The sequence below is a fragment of the Aythya ferina genome, assembly GCF_964211825.1.
Source record: "Aythya ferina genome assembly, chromosome: 1".
NCBI lineage: Eukaryota > Metazoa > Chordata > Aves > Anseriformes > Anatidae > Aythya > Aythya ferina.
This window is the reverse complement of record NC_140296.1, coordinates 148,780,765-148,805,345: the sequence shown is the minus strand read 5'-3', so window position 1 is coordinate 148,805,345 and position 24,581 is coordinate 148,780,765. Positions and strand designations below refer to the sequence as shown.

Genomic DNA, 24,581 nt, shown 5'->3' with positions numbered 1-24,581 from the left:
AAACTTCAATATTCCATACCTTAAAAATCTAGCGTTATAGTTTGTTGCATGGTTTTCCAGTCATTCATGTTGCTCCTCAGTAACTTAGCAATGACTAGTCCAGATATGCACACACCATATTGTTTTACGTGTTTGACTAGAACACTGACAGATTAATAGGAAGGGTAAATAGCTATGCACTCTGTGGTGGCTCAGTGTGGGCTGGCAGGATTGACTGCTGCCAGACTTTGTTGTATTTGCACAGAGGAAGCCGCAGCAAAAGCCTGCTGGGGCAAGGTGACGTGGGTCATGGGTATTTGTTTCTCATCTCTATAGAAAACAATTGTCCTCTCAATGGAAGACAGCTTTTGGAAACTATGTGGTTCCACTAGTGGGGAAGCATTTGTACTTCCAGAGTGTTAAATAAAATGCAGCTATAGAGGGGCAGATGCATTAAGTGTCACCAGTACACTGCACATCATGCACAAGAGTGTGGGTTCATACTCTGATAAATTATTTTCAACTATTTCATTGACTGAGTATTGTTTGTATTTTCATTGATATTTTTCTGACAATTTCTCCTATGCCTAATACTTTTTAAAAATTTTTTTAATTTTTATTTTTTATGACATCAATTTAAGAAGAGTGCAAAGGGCTGGATTTGTGGAATAACTACTTTATTACAGAAGATCATTATTTTACCATTTGCTAGAGCACCACCTAGGAACTTCATCTGAGGTCACATCTTTACAGAATTGCCTTAAAACCACAAAATGACACTGAGTTTTTAAAGTGATTATTAGCTAGACAGACATTAAAAATAGTATTTTTTCCTTATTTTTTTAGTTGGAGATGCATCACAAAGGCAATTTTAGACAGGTCGAATACATATTGAGTATGTTCGAGTCAGGAACACTGCATCTTCAGCAGTGGAGATGCTAGAAGGGCAAATTGAGATGATCAGGTTAGGTTCCTTGGGTGGACAGTGTTGGTGCCTCTCCAAGAGAAGAAGGTCCTTGTGAAGATCATATGAACATGTATCACCTGGATGCATATTAGGTAGCTTAGGTACTGTTGGCTTTACTGTGGCAGTACAGAGCTTGGGGGAGGCTGAAAAAAACACTGCTAGGCTGCCCGTCACGCCACCCTCACAGTACCTAAGCTGGGTGCACAGAGCTAGCTGGGGTGCATCCGCAGCTGGGGCATCAGGCAAAACTGATGTCATCTCTAAAAGTCACAGAGTGCTCTGCCTGTGGCAATTTTAAGCCCTCTGAAACACAGACACAGATCTGTGCCTTAACCTTCATCCTTTCCTACATTGTCTTTGAGGATAAGCCAGGTTCTGTCATGAACTGCAAAGATGCAGGGACTTCCCACTGTGTCTAACCACTGGTGAGTGTTGATTATATAATGTCAGGAACTTTTCTGCATATAAAGATTTGTGTAATGTTCACTGGTGGGAGGTCCTGCTGTCTATTTGGTTACTGGATATGATTTTATTCTAGGTATGGTAGTGGCTGCATGCAGTGCTCTCACAGAGTGTCAGCCTCACGCAGTGTAGGCATATGCCCAATATAATATTGTTTTGTCTCACATTCATACGGTTCATTTCCTTCAGGAAAACAAACAAACAAACAAACAAACAAAAAAAAAAAAAGAAAAAAAAATCACAAGCAACATTCCCCCCCAGCAATCTATCCCTAACTTAGTGTTTGCTTGGATTCATGAATCTCACATAAAATATATTGTGATGATACTTATTGCTTATGTGTCATTCTCAACAGTGCTAACAGCCCATAAGAAAATCAGTGAGGGAATCAATCCCCTATTGTTAAGATAATGTAAATACATAACAAAGAGCATTAACTCCAAAATAGGAGGAAAGAGGCAATTCCTGTCCCTCCTTCCTGCAGTTTGTTTGACCCTCTCTGCTCCTGAGTAGCTATTTGCACTATAGGAAGGTGGCCATAAAGTACCATCAGTTTGAAAGCTTGGTGGCATGAGCAAGCTGCCATGGGGTGAAGCAGTGTGTGAGGCTAGTCAGCTCCCTGCTGAGCTTCCCTAACTGCCCAGTAAATACCAGAGAGCTGTATTTTCAGCGGAAGCTGTAGAAGCTTCTTGCATTGCTTGCAGGGTAAAAGATCAAGGATGAGTGCTGTAGACAGTTATATGCTATATACTCAAGCTCCAGCTTGCCTCAGTGTATTTGTTTTGCATAGATGTGATCTCATTTGGTGCTGTTTTACAGTGACTTTGTAGTGGTTGAAAGGACTACAGAAGACTCAGGGATCCAGACTGGGCCCCAGACTTTTTTCTCCTCAAGTAGAATATTTGAATAGGTTAATGGCCACAATAAACCTGTGGACAGTTCAGAACCACATCATGATGTGACAGTGATTAGTTGTTGCCATTTGGTAATGGACACAAGACTCTCTTTTTCCCTCATTTACAATGACCTCGCCAGCTGTCACTGGGTCTTTTCAGCATATGCAGGGACACTGTGACGCCTCCGTGCAATGGAAGAAGGTCTGGTTTTGGGGTGTATTATGTTTTACCGAAACTTTAAATTTATGTGGGCAATGTATATGTGCTCCATTTATACATACATGTATAAAAACTCAGACAGTGCAGTTGTTGCTGCCCTAAACTTTATTTTTCAAGGTTTCTGGGCTTTTAATATATATATTCATTTTCCTTAGTGGTTGGGGCCCAACAAAACTGCAGCATAAAAAATGTTTATGTTTATGGCTGGTGTGCCAAGCCATGAAGTCTGTAGACTTCAAGAAATGTGAAGGGTGCAACAGTGTTAAATATGAAGATGCCTGTAGACAGTTCCTAACTCCTACAGCTGGCCTGCTACTGGAAACTCTGCATAGGTTTAATGGTGTTTGGTGTTTTTTATTCTCTGATGCTTGCTGCAGAGACTCCCCTGCCTGTCTCTGAGCAGCTATAGCAGGTCTTTCTTCCTAATGTCTCCTTCCTGTGGCGTGGGCTCAAGCATCCAAGGAATGGCAGTGACTGCTGGGTCAGTACAGGGTGTACATGAACCCAGGTGCTACTGAAGTAACCAGTGAGGTAGGCAGGTTATCATGGGAAAGAAAAATACCCTGGTAACAACCTGTCATGCTATATGCATCAGTTTTCACAGAGGCCATTGCAGAGGTTGCCCATGAAATTACGGTGTAGTTTCATGCTCCCTAAGAAGACTTCTGTGAAACTACTAGTACGGGCTGCTGCCGGTCCACAGCATAAAGGTTAGCATTTTTATCCCAAATATTTTAGTGTCTCTAATGTTATAGTGCCTGCCAAAAATAGCTGTGCAGAAAGTGCTCTGGTGCCTTTGGCTGGACAAAGCGTTGGCTTAAGTTCATACAATCATAGAATACCTTGAGTTGGAAGGAACCCACAAGGACCATCAGGGCAAACTTCTGGCTCCACACAGGACTATGTAAAAATCAGATCATGTGTCTGAGAGTGTTGTCAAAATGCTTCTTGAACTCCAGCAGGCTCGGTGCTGTGACCACTGCCCTGGGGAGCCTGTCCCCACTGCCTGACCACCCTCTGGGTGCAGAACCTTTCCCTAACTCCCAGCCTGACCCTCCCCTGTCCCAGCTCCATGCCATTCCCTCAGGTCCTGTCGCTGTCCCCAGAGAGCAGAGCTCAGCGCCTGCCCCTCCGCTCCCCTCGTGAGGGAGCTGCAGGCCGCCATGAAGCCTCCCCTCAGCCTGCTCTGCTCGGGGCTGAGCAAACCAAGGGACCTCAGCTGCTCCTCATACTTCTTGCCCTCCAGACCCTTCACCATCTTCATAGCCCTCCTGTAGAAACTATCTAACAGTTTTATGTCCTTCTTATATCGTGGAGCCCAAAACTGCACACAGTAGTAAAGGTGAGGCCACACCAGTGCAGAGCAGAGAAGTACAATCCCAGAAGAAACAGAAGTTGTGTCTAATTTTACTGCTGTTATTGGATTTTCTTTACAGGATGTCTGCTGTAAAACTGACTGTTTTTCATGGACTTTATAAAGTGTTTCCACTGGACTTTATGGAGAATCCACTCTATTTTACATTTATGAGGCATTTCCTTTGTGTTTCCAGAACACAAACTGGTATTGTCAATGGTATCATGAGGAGTTAAGCATCCAGTCCCCATTGACTTTAAACAGACCTGTGCAGGGAGAATGTCTCCTGGTTTATATGAGCAAATTGCCACAAAGTACAATAATAATAATAATAATAATACAAAAAGGCATCAACTTAACCTTCTTTAATGCACTCACAATCTGCACCAATGCAAGGAAGAGTACAGCGTGCTTCAGTACACAAGCTCAGTTGCTGCTTTCTATTGTACATTTAATAATTTAAGACCAATAAAATACCCTGATAGAAGTCTATTATCTCTGGAAGACTCCAGACAGACACTGATGAGTTATGGGCAGGACTAAATCCATCATGTCAGTTTAATTGATTTATTTACTTATTTTACTAGTGTGGCATTTTTGCATACTCCTTTCCAGGAAGAACAGGAATGTTAAATGGATGATTTACTTTCCTTTGAAAGTGTTTGCAAAAGCAGGGTATCCTACAGTGTATTTCAGTACCACTGTCTCAGTCTTGTCTGAGCCTATATCAGAGGAGTTGCTGTGGGCACAGGACCTGTATTCTGACCTGCTCATTGTGCAAGTGGGTATGGCAGGATATAAGCTGGGGTACTGGCAGGAGAGGGGAAGGAGGGGAAAATTGGCTTGAAAGAACAGGTATTGTAATAGTAAGAGCAATATAATGTTTCTAAGAAGACGAGCAATACAGGTGTGCCATAGGAATTAGCCCACATCACTGCCATGGTTTGAAAGATTCAGAACTATGAAACATAAAATGATTAAAAACAACTTTGGCACATCCCAAATTCTCTTAACATGTGGGTTCTCTTAATGTGGGTTGTTTTTGCCCCCAGAACTTGGTTCTGTCACCTTGGCTAGTCTCACTGCTGGAGTAGTCCCTCTTTGTTGATAGAAAAGGCAGCAGAAAGAGGGCCCAAAATCTGGGGTTCCCTTCAAATGTATGACAGAAAGGCTGATATAAAATCTACTGCACCTAAATGATTCAGCAATAAAACCTACAATTAAGATAAAGGTGAAATCTAGAATCCCAGAACAAAATCTTTAAGAATAACAAAAGGGATGCAAGTAAATCTGTCAGACAAAAAAGGCTTTGCAAAGTGGAAGATTAATCTCACTTTAAGATGAATTATTTGGCCTTATTGTCACCCTTTGGCCTTGCTGGAAAATGAATGTATGAGCTTAGGTAGTTTTGGAGCAGTAGTAGCAGAAGTCCCCATATCCTGCCAGTGGGAAGCATGTCCCTTCTAGTTCAGGCACACGGCTTCTGCATTGTGTGCTTGTCCTCTTTCAATAACTTACAGTGCCACTGGCTCCGGGTTTCATATAAATAATCCTAACGTCATTACCCAGCCCTTTCTGTCAATACGACGGTAAATGCTGACATGAAAAAAACACTTGTATCTTGAGAGCTGGCTCTTTGAAGCTAAAAGTAACCCTGTTCTCCTGCAGAGCAAACATTATTGATAGTTTTCTGCCACAGTAGTTTGTACAAGTCCTGGAAAAAAAATCAAGATTTGTTAAAGAGGGTGGGTTACTATCCTACCCAAATCAAGAGATATTGTTCAGGAGCTTGTATTTATTGCAGTACATCCCTAACGGAGGAGGCAGAACAGGCTGTTGTTCTGGAGGACCTGCATGCAAGCTACTGCCACTTATTTGTGCAGACCCTCCCTGCAGTGTGAGAAATGGAGTGGAGAAAAGGTTGTGGTTAACAGGGAACCTGGAGCTGTGGGTACTGAGGACCGAATTTTGGTTTCTGCCTGGAACTCCCCCTGCTATTATTAATTGAAAATTTATAGTCGTGATATAGAAGTTCATTCAGGCTGAAATTTCATGGAAGCAAAATTTCAGTTGAGAAGTATGGTGGATTTTTCCTTTTCTCTTTTTACTTAAAAATTTTGAGCTTTCTTGCTGTTTTTGAGCTGATTAAATATATATATATATATATCTCCACAGTGGATTTTAATATTTCTTTAACTTTAAAATGCTCACAAATGAAATGATAAAAAAACACCATACAGCATCATCCAGAGCATGTATAAAGGCCAAGATAGATACAAGATCTTCTTATTTGCAGTGCCATATTCTTACTAGCAGTAATGATCTCACAATGAATAGTTTTACTTGACCATATTGTGTCTCATGGGCATTTTTCAGTAGCTGTGGACACAGTAGTCAATTTATATGCTATCTAATTATTTTATACAGGATTTAATCACAGGAGTCTGTCTACATGGCACTTGTTCTGGAATAGAGTCTAGGAAATCCCTTATTTCAAATAAAATATTTTAGCTCTCATGCATTTTTATTCCATTCAGGGTTTTCATCAAAACTTGTGCTCCATGAGTAACCTGCTTCATGTACAAGCTCACTTTGCATTGTGTAGCCACGATGAGAGCTAGCTGTAGAGACAGACAAGTCTGCCCAAAATGTCAGTGTTTTCATTCAAAGTCCAAATTCTTGCCCTTTTGCCACCACTTTGGTTATTGATTTTTTAGAACAGAGGTTTGGTTGTCATTTCAACAAAAGCTAAATTTTTAAAAGGCAGATGTGATGAAAGTCTCTACTGAAATCAAAGTCCAGATTTTCTGGAAAAAGGTGGAAATGAGCATCCAGAACTGCGACCTGCTTGGCTTATTGTGCTCCAGCTTTCTCTGGGAAGTGTGACCAAGGACCCAGTGCTTGCAGAACTCTGACACTGACCTGCATGTTTTCCCTCTCCTAAATTTACCTGCAGAAGGTGTGCACATTGCTCTGGGATCAGTCCTATAAATGCTGGGTACAATATCCTTGTTCCTTGAGTACATGAGTCCCCCACCTGCCTGCTGGTGAACGTGAGTCATGGATGAAGAGACAGGAAAACACAGGCAGCAGTTATAGGTCTTTGCCAGTTTTCTAGTACTTGAAAGACCTGATCGAAATTTCTCATCTCACTGTCCCGAAGAGAGGAAAAACGCTTATCTTAAAGATTCATGATCTGAGCACCCGATAGGATCTGCCGTTTCCATAGAGCCAGGCCCTAGATTTCCCTTTAATGTAATTAAGCCTGAAGATTTATGAATACAACAGGCCAGAACTTGATCCATGTTCATTTTCAATTACTGCAGTGAAAGGCCTCCATCCAGATGTCTCTATTTACAGCATTCACACGGGCAAGACCAGGGGCCTGGGGGGGAGGGACCGCAAATTGTCACACTTGTTAATTCTTCACTGAGGACACTCAGCAGAGGTCTTGGCTTTGACCCCACCACAAAAGGCAGGGGTCCACTGGAGCAAGTGCATCAATGATGAGGGGGCTGACCCGCCGACCCGCCAGGGTTGCTCCCTCCGCTTTGTAGGTATTTGGGTAATAATGGGGGTTCATTCCTTATTTTTATTTCTGTTACAGTGCTGGGGCATGGAAAGAAAGAGAGGAGCTCTGATGTGAAAGACAAACATACATAATGAGAGGATCAAGCTTCCCCTGGCAACAGTAACTACTATGAAATGCTACAGGGGAAATACACAGTACTTAGTGACCCACATAATCAGGCCTATTTTGGTAGCATTGTTTTATTTTTCTTTTGAAGCTTTTTTTTTTTTTTTCCTTCTTTTTCCTTTTTTTTTTTTTTTTTTTTTTTTTTTTTTTTTTTTAATGTTCTCAGATCCATAATTCAGTTCGAGGAGCAATATTTGGGCATAATGTCTTTTCTCTGCTACCAGACCTAGTCTAATGCTCTAGGTAGGCTTTTCGTCACGCGCGTGGCCGCTGGTACAATACCAAGTATTGTGCTGTCTGTATGCATTTTTATTCCAGTTCCTCAAGGCTTCTGACAGACTCATGCTAGACGCTTTTTTTTTTTTTTCCTTTAAAAACGCTTAAAGAAAAGTAACTGAAGTGTCACTGTAAAAAGAGAACTACACCTTTCAAATATCTACACAGAGCTGGGTTCTTTGTTCATATTTAAAAAAAGCTAGTGAAACATTGTGTATTCCTAAAAACAGCCGTCTCTCTCATAATGGTATTTCTATTTTCACAGCACAAGGAACGAGGCTGTGATAGCACAGTGTTGTTTCCACTGAACTATAATTGCATGTCATAAATTAAAATATCTTCATTAAAGCAAACCCTTTACAAATTTTCCAAAAGGCTAGATTATTTCTTGAAATAACAGAAAATGTTCCACTCCATTAGCATTTCAAAGAGATTTATTTCTTTTGCCTTCTGAAGCTGTACCTTTTTAGCTTGAAGATAGGTTTAGAGGTTTTAAGGGATCTGAACAAACTTTGCAAATGTGAAATTATGAGCAAAACCAGAAACTCAAAGCATCCTCTCCACTTTCAGACAGGGAATAAAAGCTGTGCAAATACTGCCCAGGAATGGCTGCTATATAAAACTAGTTGGAAAAGAAAAATTAAAAGGAAGAATGAACGGCTGATGCTAAGAAAACTTTTTTTTTTTTTTTCCAGTCCCTTATCAGGATGACACTGAGAGTTTCCTGAAAGAAAAGAAAAAAAAAAAAAGAGGACAAGATCAGAAATCGTGTGCTGCTAATTAGGATACCCATATTGAACCATATATAATACAAGATTGAATCCTTCTCACTTGGCTTCAGAATTAGAATTTGAATATGATTTTTACTTAGCTATTACTCTCACTATCAGGTACATTTTAGTTTTAGTCTTACAGCCTATTTCAGGCTTAGAGTCTCTTGTTTCTTAGCAGAATTTTCACCTTGGACTTACTAAGCCTTGTGGCTCTAGGTTTCAGTGCAACATGTGTTTCTGTGGTGAGGTTTCTTGTTCTCACAGATGGATTGCACTCCTTCCTGCCTGGCAGAGCAATGCACACGCAGCATTTCAGGGCTCTACACTGGGCATGCTGTTCTTGCCCATCTTTTAGGGAGAGTCCTCTTGTTATGCTCCTGGTGCCCCAACCGTGGCAACTGCTCTGAGGAAAGCAGCTACAGGATATCAGGGAAAGACCTGATCATTCAAAAGGCTGAACAACAATAAAAAGAAAAACGGATAATATTTTGGTAAAAGAATTGAAGATTTTTGCTACTGCTTATGGCCAGGAAGAGGAGATCAGAATCCTCAACAGGAAAACTCTTGTTAAACTGATCTGGTGCAAACCATCATGGCAAAAGAGATTATAAGAAGGAAGAAGAGAAGCATTTCTTCTCATTAGCCATCCAGTTTTATGGGAAGGATTGGTCTGATACCAAATCCACTTTCTAACTGTAATTTACAATTTTCGTATGAAACAAACATTTTACTTTCACAAAGAAAGACAAGGATTTCTTTTATGAATTAATAAGTGAAGTTGAAGGTATATGGCTTTATCTTGGTGTACTCATCGATTCCATTCTTACTTCTCTTGTGGTCAGGAGAAAGAGTCAGCCAGTGATGGCAAATCTTTCCATCAACATTAAAAACATCTGATCCTATCTCACAGTGCACCTATACTCAACCATTGGGAATTAGGCCAATGAAGGGCATTTTGGAAGACCAATGGCCTCTGATTAACAGTTGCAAGTGTTCATGGGGTGAAAGTATCTAGTTGTAGTTTCCATGCAATCTTGCTCAGCTGTTGTCTATGTTTTGTTTTGTTCAGTGTAAGTCATCCTGAAAAAAAAAAATAGGGAATTGTTATTCCATGTAACAATAGCAATTCCACAATTTTACTTATTTCTGATTAAAAATCATTGACAGAAGAAACCCCTGGTTTGAATGAAAACTGTAAGATGAATATGCTGGAAAATAAGGTTGTTGCATCCTATTTATAGGAGCTATTTTACTAGCAGATACTTTAAATTTTAGTTTATTTCAAATTTATTTCGTACCATAACCAAACATGATCACATTCTGAATAAGATAAGTAAAAGCCATGCAAAACTTGCCTTTCTGCCCTCATGGAGAAGAGATCTTTTTCTCTCATGTGAGGATTTGGGGCAGTGCAATTCAAGTTCCTCTGGTGGAGGAGGGATTTGAAGCCCGCTGTGTAGGCCACAGCTACGAAATTGTATGGCATGGTTGAAACAGTCCTGGGACAGCTCTCTCCCCAAGATTCACTTTTATTAATATTAACTTTTCTATGAGGTCATCATAGAAGCACAGCTATGATGAGATGAGTAGAGATGTGCTGATTTACGTCAGTAAAAATCCTGTCATAGTTGTTTCTTTTTTTGCAAGTAACAATGGTCTTACATCTCAGGAGTTCAAAATATGTGTTCCAAGGCTTGACATTTAACAAATTGTACATTTTTTTTTTATTAGGTAGTGAACATGAAGTATCATTATATTGTAATTGCAAGAAATAAATATTTTGTGGGATCTCTCCTTCATCTTTTTCATAACATATTGAGACACTACTTATTTTTATACTATTTAGATACATTTTCAAAGGTTTTATTCTGAAATATATTGCATCAGTACACTTAAATTTTAAATGCTGGTGTAGGTAGTGTAGTCCATCTTCTTTAACCCTGTGCTGGTGGATGAAAAGTGTTCTGCTGTGGAAGGGCTTGCATTGCAAGCCTGCCAGATCTTCAAAGGGAGACCTGTTCTGCCTCCTCCTTCCACTGAGATCAGTTTGCATTTCAGGACCTCTTTGGTACTGGTCTATCTCACCCACACACTTATGGAGGGCTCTGGATTTGGCTCAGTGTCTGTGGGGTAAAAACAATAAAGGAAAAGTGTTTCTGGGTTGTGAAGGGAAGGAAAACTCCTACTGTGTTTCCTCCTGGACTCTGAGGATATCCCAATATATCAATACAGATGGTGCCCACATCAATATTCTGCTGTAAAAAGTCGGAGTCCCACATATACCCAGGTTTTACCCATGGGCTTAATCTGGGCTTGGTTGGCTGGGCAGTGGCACTGCTCTTCTTAGAGATGGAGGTGCACGTATCCTTTGCAGGTTCAGAGCCAAAGCTGATGGATCTGTAATTGCATCTCTTCCTTGCACAGTTGAATTTACCACTTGGCAAAACGGCCTGAGATGATGTAAGCTGCTTTATTAATAAGACATAACCCTCCCTTTTCTCTCATACCCTCTTGAATTCTGCTCCAGGGATGACTGAGTTCATCCTAGATAATCTCAGCAATGAGATCTGGTTGCTTAACTCTTCTTGGAAAGACAGCATGGAGGCCTGAGAGTGGTAAGAAATTATGATTTACTGCCAGCACTTCTGACTAATGCCAGTACATAGTCTGTTTCCTAAGTGGTCTTCTTTCTTCATTAACCACGAAGAGTAGTGGTATTTTGAACTTTTGTATGCTGAACAATTTTGATTTGTTCTTCTACAAAATGTTTGTTTCTCCTTATTGTCGTCTATCCTTTAAATAACCGACCCATATGTCTATAATCACATTTATTGGCTTTTGTCAGGCCTCAATATTATATGGTCCTCATTCAGTTTATCATTTACAGGATGAGCTCACACTCTTGTTAAAAATACCTGAGAAAAATCACTTGGCTACCACTGGCACTCTGTGGGTAATATTCGGTCTAGCATTTATTTATTTTTGCCACTGCACTCTGCCTCTCTGAAGCTTTTGAACATTGTGTCTCAAGCCACGGCTCAGAAGGTTAAGATACACTTCTGAAGTATACCAGCAAAGACACCTATTTTGCTTTCTTAAGCAAAGCAGACCAAGTCATCTGCTCTGCAAGGTATAAATGACCTTCTACTGTGGGGAAGAAGAATGATGTATTATTTTCAGAGGAACAAGAAAATTCTTATACTGACCAACTGCTCAGTAGGGTGCTTTTGGTCATTCTTTATGGAAAAATATTTTGAAGCAATTTGTGCTAAAGAACTCCACTTTAAACAAGGTGAGTGTGAGCTTGAAGATCTTACTTACAGACTCGAAGTCTTATAAATCCCAAGATGTTGTAAGCATCTTTAAAATAACCTTGAATCCAGCATCATGAAAACATGAAATGCATTTTCTTAACTTCTACACTGAACAGTACAGAGCTGTAGAGGACTGTTTAGTCTTTTTCTTAAGTACCTTTTTCCTGACTTAGATGATCTGTGCTTTTTTTTTTTTTTTTTTTTTTTTTTTTTTTTCCCCAAAAATGTATATTTTTATTAAAAAGACCTGATACAGTAGGTAGAACCACAACTACTCCCATTTGCATTTTATGCTGTTAATGTAATCTAATTGTTGTCATGAAGATAGTTTTAGTTTGTTCCCTGCATAGGGCTGGGACTTTGTTGCCATGTTGGTGTATAATAGATACCAGTGCTCTGTTCAATATTCAATTGTGATATGAAAGTAAGAGCTAGAAAATTAAAGTAATTAAAGTTGAAAATCCCCAATGCTACTTCAGTTTAACTGAGATGCTGTTGCTCACTTGTATTTTGTTTTCCTCCTTGCGGGTTTGATAAATGAGGCACTTGCCGCACTAGTTAAAATTTCGAACTGCGTGTTTTGCTGTGAGGTTTCAGACTAAGTTTATTTGCTGCCTAGGTAACAAATCCAGATGTGACACTTCTCTGTGTATTTTACTGAATTATGTGGAACAAGCTGAGGACAAACACAGGAGACTGTACTCAGTGAAAGTGTATGCCGTGGTATCCCGGTGAGTTACTAGGGAAAACAAATATTGTACTCCTTGTCACTTGGATCTGCCTGGAAGTGAAACCAGAAGCTTGGCATTTAGATGTGAATAACTGCCTGTATGATTTCCATTATCTTTCGTTGACCTAAGATTGTTTTACTTTAGAAAGTAATTGCTCTGTGTATTGATTAAAGCCTCAAGACTATAGTGTTTCAGCAGAAGAGAAAATTCAAGCACAGAGAAGAACAGGATTGATTGCTGCTGCAGAAAACTAACAGCAGGTTGTTGTCTTTTTATCTCTGATGACTTTAATCTTGAAACTGATTTTCTAATTGTGAATCGCTTTACAATGTGTACTTCTGAACTGTGAAGCTGGGCTTGCTGCTGGAATTGATACAGTTATTGATAAGAGAGTTTTTTATTTTTTTGCAAATCAGTATGTTATAGAGATATACCCTCTTGGAAGAGCAACTGCATTTTCTAGAGAGTAATTCACCTGGCAAACAAAAGTTCCAATACTTTGTGACTAAAGGGATTACTGAGAAAAAAAGCACAAGGCCCTGCCATAATATATCTGACTTTCTGGTCTGTGCTGTTTAGCATGATAATGACCCAAGATTCAATACTGGAGACATGTAGAAAATATAAAAGGTATTTTCTGTATTTAATGAGGTTAGAAATGAAGCCAATATTCACATTATGAGTACACTGTATTCCTAATGCAGCTAAAATCATACTGATTTCAGTGTGAGATTTTGCAGTATTACAGCGAATTATCCTCCCATTGTTTGACCTCTCCTCAAACCCAAATGAATAAGTGATCTAAAAGGGGGGTGGAATCATCTTTCTTCATTTTTGGTGAATGGCTTAACTGCTAAGAACAAACAGGATTTAGCAGCTAGGAAGGTGCTTATGGTGACAGTGGCCTCAGGCTCCATCTCTGGGCTGAGGCTGCCCCTTCACAGGCTGCTCCAAGCCTCCTGGACTCCGCTCTTGCTTTGGGAGCAGAGTTGAGTATTTCACACTGTAGAAAGCAGACTGGTGGGTCTGGAGAACAAGAGATGATGAGCTTGATTATGAGCAAAAAGCTGGGGGCTGCCCTCTCCCCACTGATGTCAATGAGAGTTTTGCCACAGGGTTGGATGAGGCCAGGATTTTATGTGATGGGGGTATTTATCAGCCAGACCATGGATGCCACCCTGTGCTGGAACTGAGGGAAGCTGCTAATATGTTTGCTATGATGGAAATGTTGCAAAGAAGACAGTTTTCTGTGCAGGAATGAGACAGAGAAATTCTCAAAGTCATGAAGGGACCATAGGTGAAAAGGTTGGAAAGAATTAAAACATAACAAACAAACAAACAAACAGAAACCATTCATCTTACGCAATAATTCTCACACAATAACAGAAGTGTTAGCTCTTAATTTCTAAAGATCTTGCAATCAAAAATGATTAAACAGAATCTGGAGGTTAAACAACTCAATTTTAGCTTATCATCTCTAAAAGGAGAAACTAAATTTGGGATGCAATATCATTAATATTGATGTGCTTTAAATATATTAATGGGGTGGTAGTGTTATAATAAATATTCTGAAATCTTTGGAATTGCACAGACTTTTCCTTTGGACACCTCAGGTCAAAGTCTATCTCTTCTTGTTCGTTTTGGTAATCTCAGGGACTGTAGCCTCATATTTGCTGTGACTGAAGAGACTTGAGGAGGAATCTGCTAGGATTCTCTCAGCCTACTTGGTATTTCTTGCTGTAGTGGTGGATTAAATGTGGATTCATATATCTGTGAGGATATCTCTTCTGTAACTGATTGGAGAAATATTGAGAATACATTATATGTTCAGCATGGATCTATACACTGAATTATCCTCCATTTTTAAAGGTAGTTGTTTCATTTAACAGTTGTGTGTTTGAGAGGCTCCATAAGGTATTACTAAATTTTAAAAAGGTGCACATCTGTCTGCTCTTGACAGCAATGAATCTTAAGTAGATTTGCAAGTTATTTATGGGTATCAAAGTGATGTTCCTATTGTAGATCAAGAGCCATAGTGTGCTTCCCTTTTTTCCTGCTTTCCCCCTTGCAGTGCTGTAAATCTAACTTCTGCCCATCCTATTGTTCGAAGAAAAGCAGCCATATTGTGCTGATTGCTATTAAATTAAAGCAGAAAGGGAGGGAAACAAATGCGGAAGCCAATCTTACCAGCAGGGATACCACTATCTTTTATTTTGTGTTTTGGGGGTCACAAAGTCATGGCAGGCGGCTGACCTCTGATAACCTTTTCAGTGCCACAGCATGCAGTTTCTTTCGGAAGAACTTAATTAAACACAACTGAAGTTCCTGGCTAACATTTGTTCCTGAAAAGATTCTTCTTTGATTGGTGTTTTCTGCTGAGGGGACAACAGAGATACTGCTTTTGTTCCTAGGAGAAAAGTTAGCATATGTTAGTTAAGGATTTGTGGTTTCCTATAGTGGTGCTGGTCCTTTCTGAAGATTCACCAGGCTTCTCAACTAGCATTGAAGAACCACAGCAGTGGAGAAAAAGCAAGTTCAAAACACTTTTTATAAATATCAAATGAATTTACTCCTACTTAGGGCCATGTGTAGTTTGGTCCAAGCTAAATAAAATCTGATTCCTCCTACAGAGATGGTGATGTGTCTGTGGTAGTCCATGTCTTTGATATGAGCCATGCAGTATGGAACATGCATCCACCAAAGCTTGGTTGTGAGGCCAATCAAGATTAATTGCAACAAGATGAGATTTTAATTCTTCTGTCATGGAAATGTGCTTGCAACACACGAGAGAATAAGCAGTTTTTCATGGTATAAGATACAAGACCAGAATACTGCTTGAATATAGATTGCATGTGTCAGGTGAAGTGTGTGCTGTCACAAGTAAAGCTCTTTCAATTGCAGAAATATCTGGATATAAGTAATCTTCTGTATGCTTTTCTGAGTTTGATTATATTGGCATTTTGTAAATGGAATCAGTGGCAGAACATTTGACTGGAGGGAAGGACTGTTAACGATTCCTGGAAATGGAGCTAGGTTCTGTACATGGTGTTTGCTGAACCTCTTTGAAACAGAAGGCATTGCTGACACGTGTCTCAATCTAGCTCCTCAGGATGTGTGAGCATCTGTATGAGTCTTTGATGGAGACAAAACTAAAATTTGAGCTTTCCTGCATGAGCAACAGGCAGAGGGAAGCCCTTTCCTTTTCTCAATGGCACGGGCTGGCTGCTGGCAGCACCCAGGTCACTGGTTTGGGAAGGGAAGGTCCGGCACGCTGCTAGGGGAGGGATGTCTCAACAGAGGGACAGCTCTCATCAGCTGCCACCTGCTGCCATAGCACAAGGGGCTCTCAGTTTGCAGTGTCTCACTTTGTTTCCTAGGTCAAACCATTCAGCGTGTCTGGCCACTGAGGTCTGCTGTGCTGGCAGACATTTCTGGCTCGGACAGCAGCCCCCTTTGGGCAGGTGAGAGCAGGGGAGCTCCTGTACTTGGAGGTTGTCCTGGGTATTGCCAGGGGAAGTGAATGGTACTGCTTCATCAAGAGCAGTGGGACAAGGTGAGGTATATAAAGTATACCACAGGAGACCCTTCCTCCTTTGCTGAGAGAGGATCCCTTCCCTCCCTCTTTAGCAAATCACAGCAAAGCAAAAATTTCCCATTATTTACTATTCCATTTTCTCTGTCCTCTTTTTGCCCCTGCTGTTTAATAGTGTATGTCCCAGTCTTGCAAAAGAGGCATAGGGATGATGTTTGCTGAGACTGAGTTGCCGGTTAATGCATCTCCGAGCAGACGAAGGGTACAGGAAGCATCTGTTTTCAGGGCTGGGGCCACACGGAGCAGAAACGGTGCAGTAAGAACTGCCTGGAAAGATTAGGTTACCAACTCATTAGAGGGAATGCATCCTGGTAACTGTAAAATGAGCTTCCATATTCCCTCATTTCTAGCATCTAATTTGCTAGGTGGTTTCGTTTATTAGCATACATTCAAGTGTGTGGGCACTTGTATGGCTCTTTCTTTAAGAAACAAAAACATTAACCCTCTAGTACACCACCTGTTTGCACTTCATTGTCAACTGTGAGGGGTTATTTTATTGGCTTCATTGTTTCACTTTTCATTAACTTTTTTCTTTATTAACATGCAGGCTGCAATCCGGTTTCTTTTTGCTAGAAATGGACTTTGTTTGTCATTAATACCATACTTCTGTCTGTATTTCTTTATTTAAAAGAAATAAAGCTTTTCTTTTATATCTAGTCTTTATATCTACCCTTGGTCTGTCTCTGTCCTAGTGGCTTTCCAAATGTACTTGATTTAGCTTTTCAATATGTAATTAATGCCAAACAAGTTAATTGCTTTACAAGTGTCCAAAATTCCCTCGTTTCATTTCTATTCATTTATCAACCTTCATTATACAGCCACTGTTCCACATAAACACAAATGATTGTTAATGAATGCCTAATGTCGTATTCATTAGAAAATCAGGTTAATGGCTAGTAATGAATATCTGAGCTACTTGTTACTTTCAAGTATGTTTTTTTTTTTTTTTTTTTTTTTTTTTTTTTTTTCCATGTTGATTACAATACTTCTTTAATCTACAAAGAAATCATACCTGTATGTTAGACCAACTGAAATGTGATGAGGTCAAACTTTTGCGAAACCCTATAACCGTATTGCAGGTGGCTTCTCTCTGGGTGGAATGCTAACGACATTGACAAAGACAGACCACCTGTAACCACTGCTTTATCCTTAGCCTGTGATTCATTTACTTAGCAGACTACTTGTGTTCTTAAAACCATTTGAGGCTAGGCAGGCTGACAAAGAGCATTCCTAGATCCCTTTCTACAGTTGTAAGAGATTTGAATATGCAGGATTAGTATATGTAGCTGGCATATGCTTCTGAGATGTACAATAATTCCACTGAATAGCTTATTTCTATTTATGGAAGTGTGAGGTACTGTCAGCCAACCATCCAGACACCTACTTTTGTGGGCCACTATAGGTTAAGACAGGTGAGCACTCAAAAGGAAATCAGTGCTAAATTTAATACTAAGTAGGTTTTGACCAGATAATACTATTGCATGTACTTCTATGTATCCATGTGGCTACAGAACAGTGGGAATGAGTAGGTCTTACATGTTTTTGACCACAGATTCCCAGCTGCTGCATACTGTCTAATCCCTATGAGGATGATCTGCCCCTATGAGCTTTTAAAGCAGCATTGGAAGAATGCATCAGTAGAACTACAACCTCTGCTTTGATAGCTGATGTTGTATGGAGATTTTCTTGGAAGTGATCTGCTTTATGGTAGTTTTGGACATTGAAATACAGTTCTGCACTGCCTATTGGCTGACCTGTGGGAAATAAGCTTTGGGAAACACCTTATTTCAGTCAGAGAGAAAACTGGGTCCTGACTTTTTCTGTAGTTTAAATTTCAGCTGAACTTATCGCAGAGAAGATGCGAAACTCTGCCTTGATCAAATTCCATTCTAGCTAATACATTTCCTTTGCCTCTACCAGGAGTGCCTTTCTTTTCCTGCTCCCTATGAGTGTTGTACATTATGTTAATTCCTTAGGCTGGTTGGTATCGCCTGCCCCAGAATTGTCTGCATTTTGGTGGTTGAAGAAATTCTTAGATCTTGGCTATGGTGGAATGTTTTAAAGTGTTGTATTTTGACTTACAAGAATTCAGTAATCCTGATTATACGAGATTTTCCAAATATAAATATGCACGTGTGCATGTACGTGTAGTGCCTTTTCACAGATACTTTAGAGATAAGTAACACTGAATAATACTTGTCTTGTTTTATAAGGCTTTGCCTGCCAAAAAGCTTTGGCTATTTGAAGTTATATGTCCATAATAACTAGGCTGTATTTCACATTTTGTTTTATAAAGCATTGGCTCTTCTTTGTTTGCTATCGCTTCTGCCATGGTAACATCAAGGCCTAGAGATCCTAGGCGCATTTGAGCTGGAGCTATAGCTCTTCTGAGGGCTCAGGAAGCGAAATATCATTTATTGTTTGTATTGATATCCATCAACAGCCTTCCTACTTTGCCTTATTAGACCTTTAAGGGACTTTACAAACATACTGAACAATAATGGTGATGAACATGGTACTGCTGGACACCCCAAGCACAATAGCTCTTTATAGCTATAAAGAAATTACTCCTTATTGGTAACTAAACCTAGAAAGAACACATTTGCCCTAATTATAAATGGTGTGAAAAAGAGTCCCCAGAGTGACTGTGCAGACTGTTGTTTGTCAGACACTGCAGACAATTAAAAAAAAAAAAAGAAACACAATACAGTTAAAATGTAATTGACTCTATAATGTACCTTTCAAACAAATTACAACATGAAATAAGATGAGAGAATTTGTGCAACGAAAGACAGTAAATTGTATTTATTACTCACTGAAAGTATTTACGCGTCATTGCTGCATCAAGAGACCATTATCTGCTCCCAGTTAATGTCGGTAGTTTGGTAGTAACAGTGGCCAGGATTAGGGTCCTATGTCAGCACAACCACTAGATGTGTGTTACGTATGTTGTTTGATGTCTAGCAGCAGCACTTATGAGTGCTTATGGTCAGAATGATTCCTGAATGATACTGAGGTAGTGCGTTAACCTACTATAAGAGTAATTGTAAGATAAGTCCCAAATATCTGATTTTACTTATTTATGATTATTTTGAGCAGGTTAAGCAAGTCAGCCAATATATAATGGAGGAATCCCATGCTTTATCTTTCCATAGGACTTGGGGAGTAGAAATTGTGCTTCAGGAAGTCTGGTTCTAAATGGTGCCTAGCCCTAAATGATTTAATTACTAATAAATTATCAGTTGAGTTTTGAATTTTAGAACCTGTTGACAAGCATGATATTTACAGAGCTGAGAAGCCAACTGAGGAAACCTGACTATTACAGGTCATGGTCACACTGCAAACCTATATGAGGCAAAACTCAACTTGAGCTCGAATTTCTATTTTACTGCCATAACACCTCCTTAGATGTGTTATTTCTTTGAAATCTCTTTTTGAAGTCTCATCTCAAAATGATGTGATCAGCCTGAAAAAACTGAAACAAAGAATAATAGGCCTCATTTTAAATACATTGTAGGCTGTCCCTTATTACACAGCCTGTGTGAGTGGAATAACTTCATGAGATAAAGGTGTTTGCTGCTGCACGGTAAGTATAGTCTCATAACTGCTATGTTGCATTCAGTGTTGTTTTGCGTGCTCTGCTCTACTGGCACCAATTCTCCATTCGTGGAAGATTATTTGGCGTTTTGTTGTGCCAAATTCTGTTCACTGGAGACTGTCCTGCACAGGAATAGGGATGGCTTGTATTTTTGACCCTGTCATTCCGCTACAAGGAGGAGAAAGACCCCCAACAGCAAGAAGGGTAACCTGTAGACCACAGACAACAGCATGAGGTAACTCAGCAGCATTGCTGGCAGTTGAGGAAGGGTTTGTGGGGTCGGGTAAGGGTGAGATAGCAGAGCACACAGAAGTTCCTGGACTGATGGACAGAACTTGGCAAGTAGCACGGGGAACTTATGGAATAACACAGCTCATCTCTGCCAGGTGAGTCAGACCTACAAGCTGACAGCAAGAAAACATCCAACAGGAAACATCATAGACCTTTTTCCACCCACAAAGTTAACTGATTTTTAACTCTTAATAAGTACTATGGCCACATCAGTAGTATACAGCATATCCAAAATCCCCATCACAACTGCCAGGGATTTTTGTTTTAATGGGTAATTCACATCTTGTGTAGTTTTTAGGAATTCCTGCTTCGATCAGGCTTGGAGGTAGTATTCTTCTGCTGCTGGATGGCTCTTGATCTTTTGACTGATTAAATAACCCCTTTTCCACACACAAGGATTATAAACCATCACAAAACAACAACAAATAAAACCTTGCTTGGTGTAATTTTTAGAACTATTGCTAGCACTATCACCTTTTGCATTTAATGTGCTATTCAGATGACTCTATGAAGAATATTTTAGGAATACATAGATGTCAAAGCATTGATTTTATTATTCATCTGCTGTGTAAGAATCAAAATCAGCTTTATAGGTGCAATTTTCTCTTCACTAGAGGTACAAAGCACAAAAATTACAAGAATAATTTCATCTTTCTCTTTCAAATAAAAATAAATAGATGAGTTCATCAAGGAAATTGCTGACCTGTTATATTTTTTCTTTCATTTGCTAATGATCCCCTTTTTCAGTGAATGAAGCTTGAGCGTGGTGATTTTTCCTGAAATGTGTACATGTATATCTGGTAAATTAATGTCAGTGTGCTGGGAAAGATGGTAGCCATAGGCCAGGGCTTTTCGTTGCCATGGATCCATTGCAGACCTCTCTGATTGTAGCTTGTTAGGGCTTTGTTTAAACAAGAAGGAACTGGAAGAAAAAGGTTTTCAGCTATTTCTGTCATTTACATTTTAACTGTTCTAATTGTCCTAATTTCCTTCTTATTTACGATGAATGGTTAGGGGAGTAAGCCTTCAGTGGTGACCACTACACTCTTCAAACTCAGGCCCCACATGCTGTCCACATTTTTTTCCCTGTGCTATTCTAGCATGAAAAGGGTTTAGCTGACCTAGGTCTGCCTATTGGAGATGATTTGCAGTACCTTAGATCTACAGACTCATCCCCTGTAAAATATCATGTAAGAACTGACAGTGCTGATGTGAGCATTAGATTTAGCATGGTTGAACTGAGAAATATTTTCTTTCTGACATGGTCAGCACTGGCACTTGCTTGAATTTACTAGAGTATTCTGAATAGAGAAATATACTCTCTAATATTTTCCATTGCTGTGAGTATAAATGGTAGGTTTATGCTGAACACATAAGGTTATCACATGTGAAGGCCAGCTACCTGCTGCAACCACGGTAGTGGGTACCAACTTTTGCTGCAGGCACTACTGGTGTGCCAGAGTGGGGGGCTGTCCTGGTGACAAAGTGTCAGTGGGCAGCTGGCATCAGATGGGTGTTGCTGGGCGGTGATAAAATGTCTGTGTCTGAATATGTCCCCCCAGAACAGACCCTTCCATTGGGGCCCAGAGTGAAAGATGAGAAATATGTGAAATTCTGTGAGGGCCTGAAGAAAGAGATGTTTGGTACGATGTCTCCTGCTGGTCTGAACTTTACCTTCACTGAAGGATCTGTTACCTGCATGTTTCTCTTCTGTTTCCATGTCAGCTATACCTGTGCAGAAGTGCTTGCCATCTCCTGGTGTGTGAATACAATGAACTACTATATAGCAGAGGAGCTACCAGACCTCGTTTTCCTTGCAGCTAAAGTCCTTTTTACACTACAAATAAAGAAACGTTAAGGTAAATGAAAACAAAGTATATCGAGTTTACTGTTACTTTATTTTTTTATATTTTTTTTTACTGTATTTTTAGTGTATTTGCTCTAATATAAACGAATCTAGTTTATGTTTCTAAATTTAAAAGCACCATTTTACCCTAAGGACGAGTAGTGCGACCTTGATGTGGCTGGAGATATTTCAGGAAGTTATACTTAGAAACAATATTTATTATTGGAGCCAAGACAAGGTTGGTTTGCTGTTGCTAATTAATACTTACTATCTCCTAGCTGTGAATAATGGTATAATTAATGACATTGCTAATAATAAAAGCCAATTTGTTGGCTGCATTTTTTTTTAATTCAAGTCTGTGTGAGCAGAAAAACAGGACCCAGTCTCTTTCTCCTCTCTTTATTCAGGTGTAACATGCAGCTCACCCAGTGAAAGCATCTAATCTATTTTAAGACTGTGTGTAACCCAAAAATCTCAAGTTGGCCACTGAGAGCAGTTCAGTAAGGTATCCCAGCACTGTAGAAGGAAGAGGCAGGTATGGCTATAGCCCCTATTGCCAATTATCCTGTCTTTTTTCTCTTTGTTCAAGACAGTCCCAAATTGTAATCATCTTCTGCATCTCTTCAGCCATGAAATTTTCAGGGCAGAGGTGTCAGGGAATAAAACTGGTGGAGCAGCTGATGAAACATCGCATGAGATGCGATCCCACTACTTTTTGCAAATGTTGCTGTTAACCTTACTTATCCTGCTGCTAATGCAGTGCCTTGACTCTTGGCTTGGTGTTTCTTCTGCTTAGCCACAGACCTTTCTCCCTGTCTGTATTCTCTATGCTGCAAAGTTTTTGGGGTGCGAATTGTCACTTATTTTCTTTGCAGTGTTGCATGTGGTAGATCTTGGTTGTTCTTGGCCCTGAAGCCACACATTTATAAAGACTAGAGTCACAAAGAAAACAGTCTGTCTGGGTGGGAAAAGAAAGGGTGTAGACTCAAAAAGTTCAGCCTACGGAATTATCTAATGAACAACTGCTAACATGAATTCAAATCACCTTTCCCTGTAGGCTCACACTTCTATTTGGCCAACACAGGGAAGACTCCCCACCTGCCTTTCTGTTACTATACCGTTCTTTCCTCTGCAAAACAAATAATCCAAGTGTTTGTGGCAGCTTGTTCACTATAAATTGCTCTTAAAGTAAGACACAGCATTTTCTTCTATTTTCCAGCTGTTGGGGCATAAAAAAGTAAAGTCCACAGTCTTACAGCCTTGAGATGTGCAAAACACTGCTAGAGTGAGCATGTGTGCAGAGGTCTTCAGGGATGCCATGATAATCAAGTACTGGCTCCCTACAACACCTAGAACAGAATAATTTCTTGCTGGCCAAGGCATACTGGTGCTTGCAGTCTCTCACAGTATTTCTCCATAGCGCAGCATCCTGAAAATGTCATTCAGACTGCCTGCAGAACCTCAGGGAGTCTGCTGGGCCCTGATGGACAAAACCTGCTGATTTTGGTACAAATTCTGACCCTGGAAGGGGAAGAGGGGAGGCAGGCATTGCTGGTGTGCCTATGGCAATATAGATATACTGGTAATACCCCCTAGTGGAGACACAAGGTCTGCAAGCAAAAAGAGGGGGGTTGCTTGCAGATTTTAACACTAATTTCAGGACAGCTTAATCAAAGTACTATATAGCTGCTGTAGGCCAGCATATAGGAAATATTTGAGAGAATATGATTTATTTCTGAGACTCAGCCACTGTTACTAGGTAGGTAAAATTGTGCAGTTTAGACCAATCTTTTGCTACATTACTGGTACTGTTACACATTTACATGGGGGTCAAACATTGCTCTTCTAATTTAGTAATTTACACTCCGTTTGTATTGCATAAATGCTAAATATGAAGGCTGTTAGCACTTTTTTTTTTTTTTTTTTTCTTTTTCTTTTCCCAATGGTGTTTTCCTGATAACTGCACGTAGCAGAGGTGAGAATTTGTGTCCTGTTTCTTGCTGTTATTAGTCCTACATTACTCTGCCAGCTTGATTAGGGCACAGGAATTTCTGCTGGTGAAAGAAAGACTGGAATTCAGCAATGAATAAGTGCATAAGTGAATAACATCACAACTTTTTTTTTTTTCTTTTTTTTTTTTTTTTTCTTTCTCTAAGTCATTTGCATGTAGAAAGTGGCGTGGTATTCCATCAAGATTTATAGAAATTTTATACTGGGATGATCGGATATTCTTCAGTAGTTACCAGTCTAGTATAGCTTGTAGGAACAGAACTAAGACATGCTGCTGTTCTGTGATGTTTCTCTTTTGTTATAAGAGATTGTCAGTGTCATGGGAAAGCCTTAGGAAAGGGCTGATATATATAAACCAAAAACCCTCTGGTCTTTGCCTCAATTAATTTATTACTTAAGTAAAGGATATTACTTCAGATTGGAAGGACGAAAGTACGTTGGAGATCTATGCTATTTCGCTTCTTGAGCAGTTTTACAAGTTATCTTTCACTCTCAAAAGCTTTGGGAGAAATTATTAAATAATACAACAGACATAGTTATAGTATTATTTTATAAGACTTTTAACCATGTTGCAGA

General features: G+C 39.8%; 1 protein-coding gene across 1 annotated transcript in view; it reads left to right on the top strand.

Moving 5' to 3' along the window:
* LOC311443188 (uncharacterized protein) overlaps positions 1 to 24,581 on the top strand; it is a 289,234-nt gene that overhangs the window by 111,757 nt on the left and 152,896 nt on the right. Inside the window, exon 3 of the mRNA XM_084533165.1 lies at positions 21,875 to 22,008. The gene's annotated coding sequence lies outside the window, so the exon portion shown is untranslated. The remainder of the gene's footprint in view (positions 1 to 21,874; positions 22,009 to 24,581) is intronic.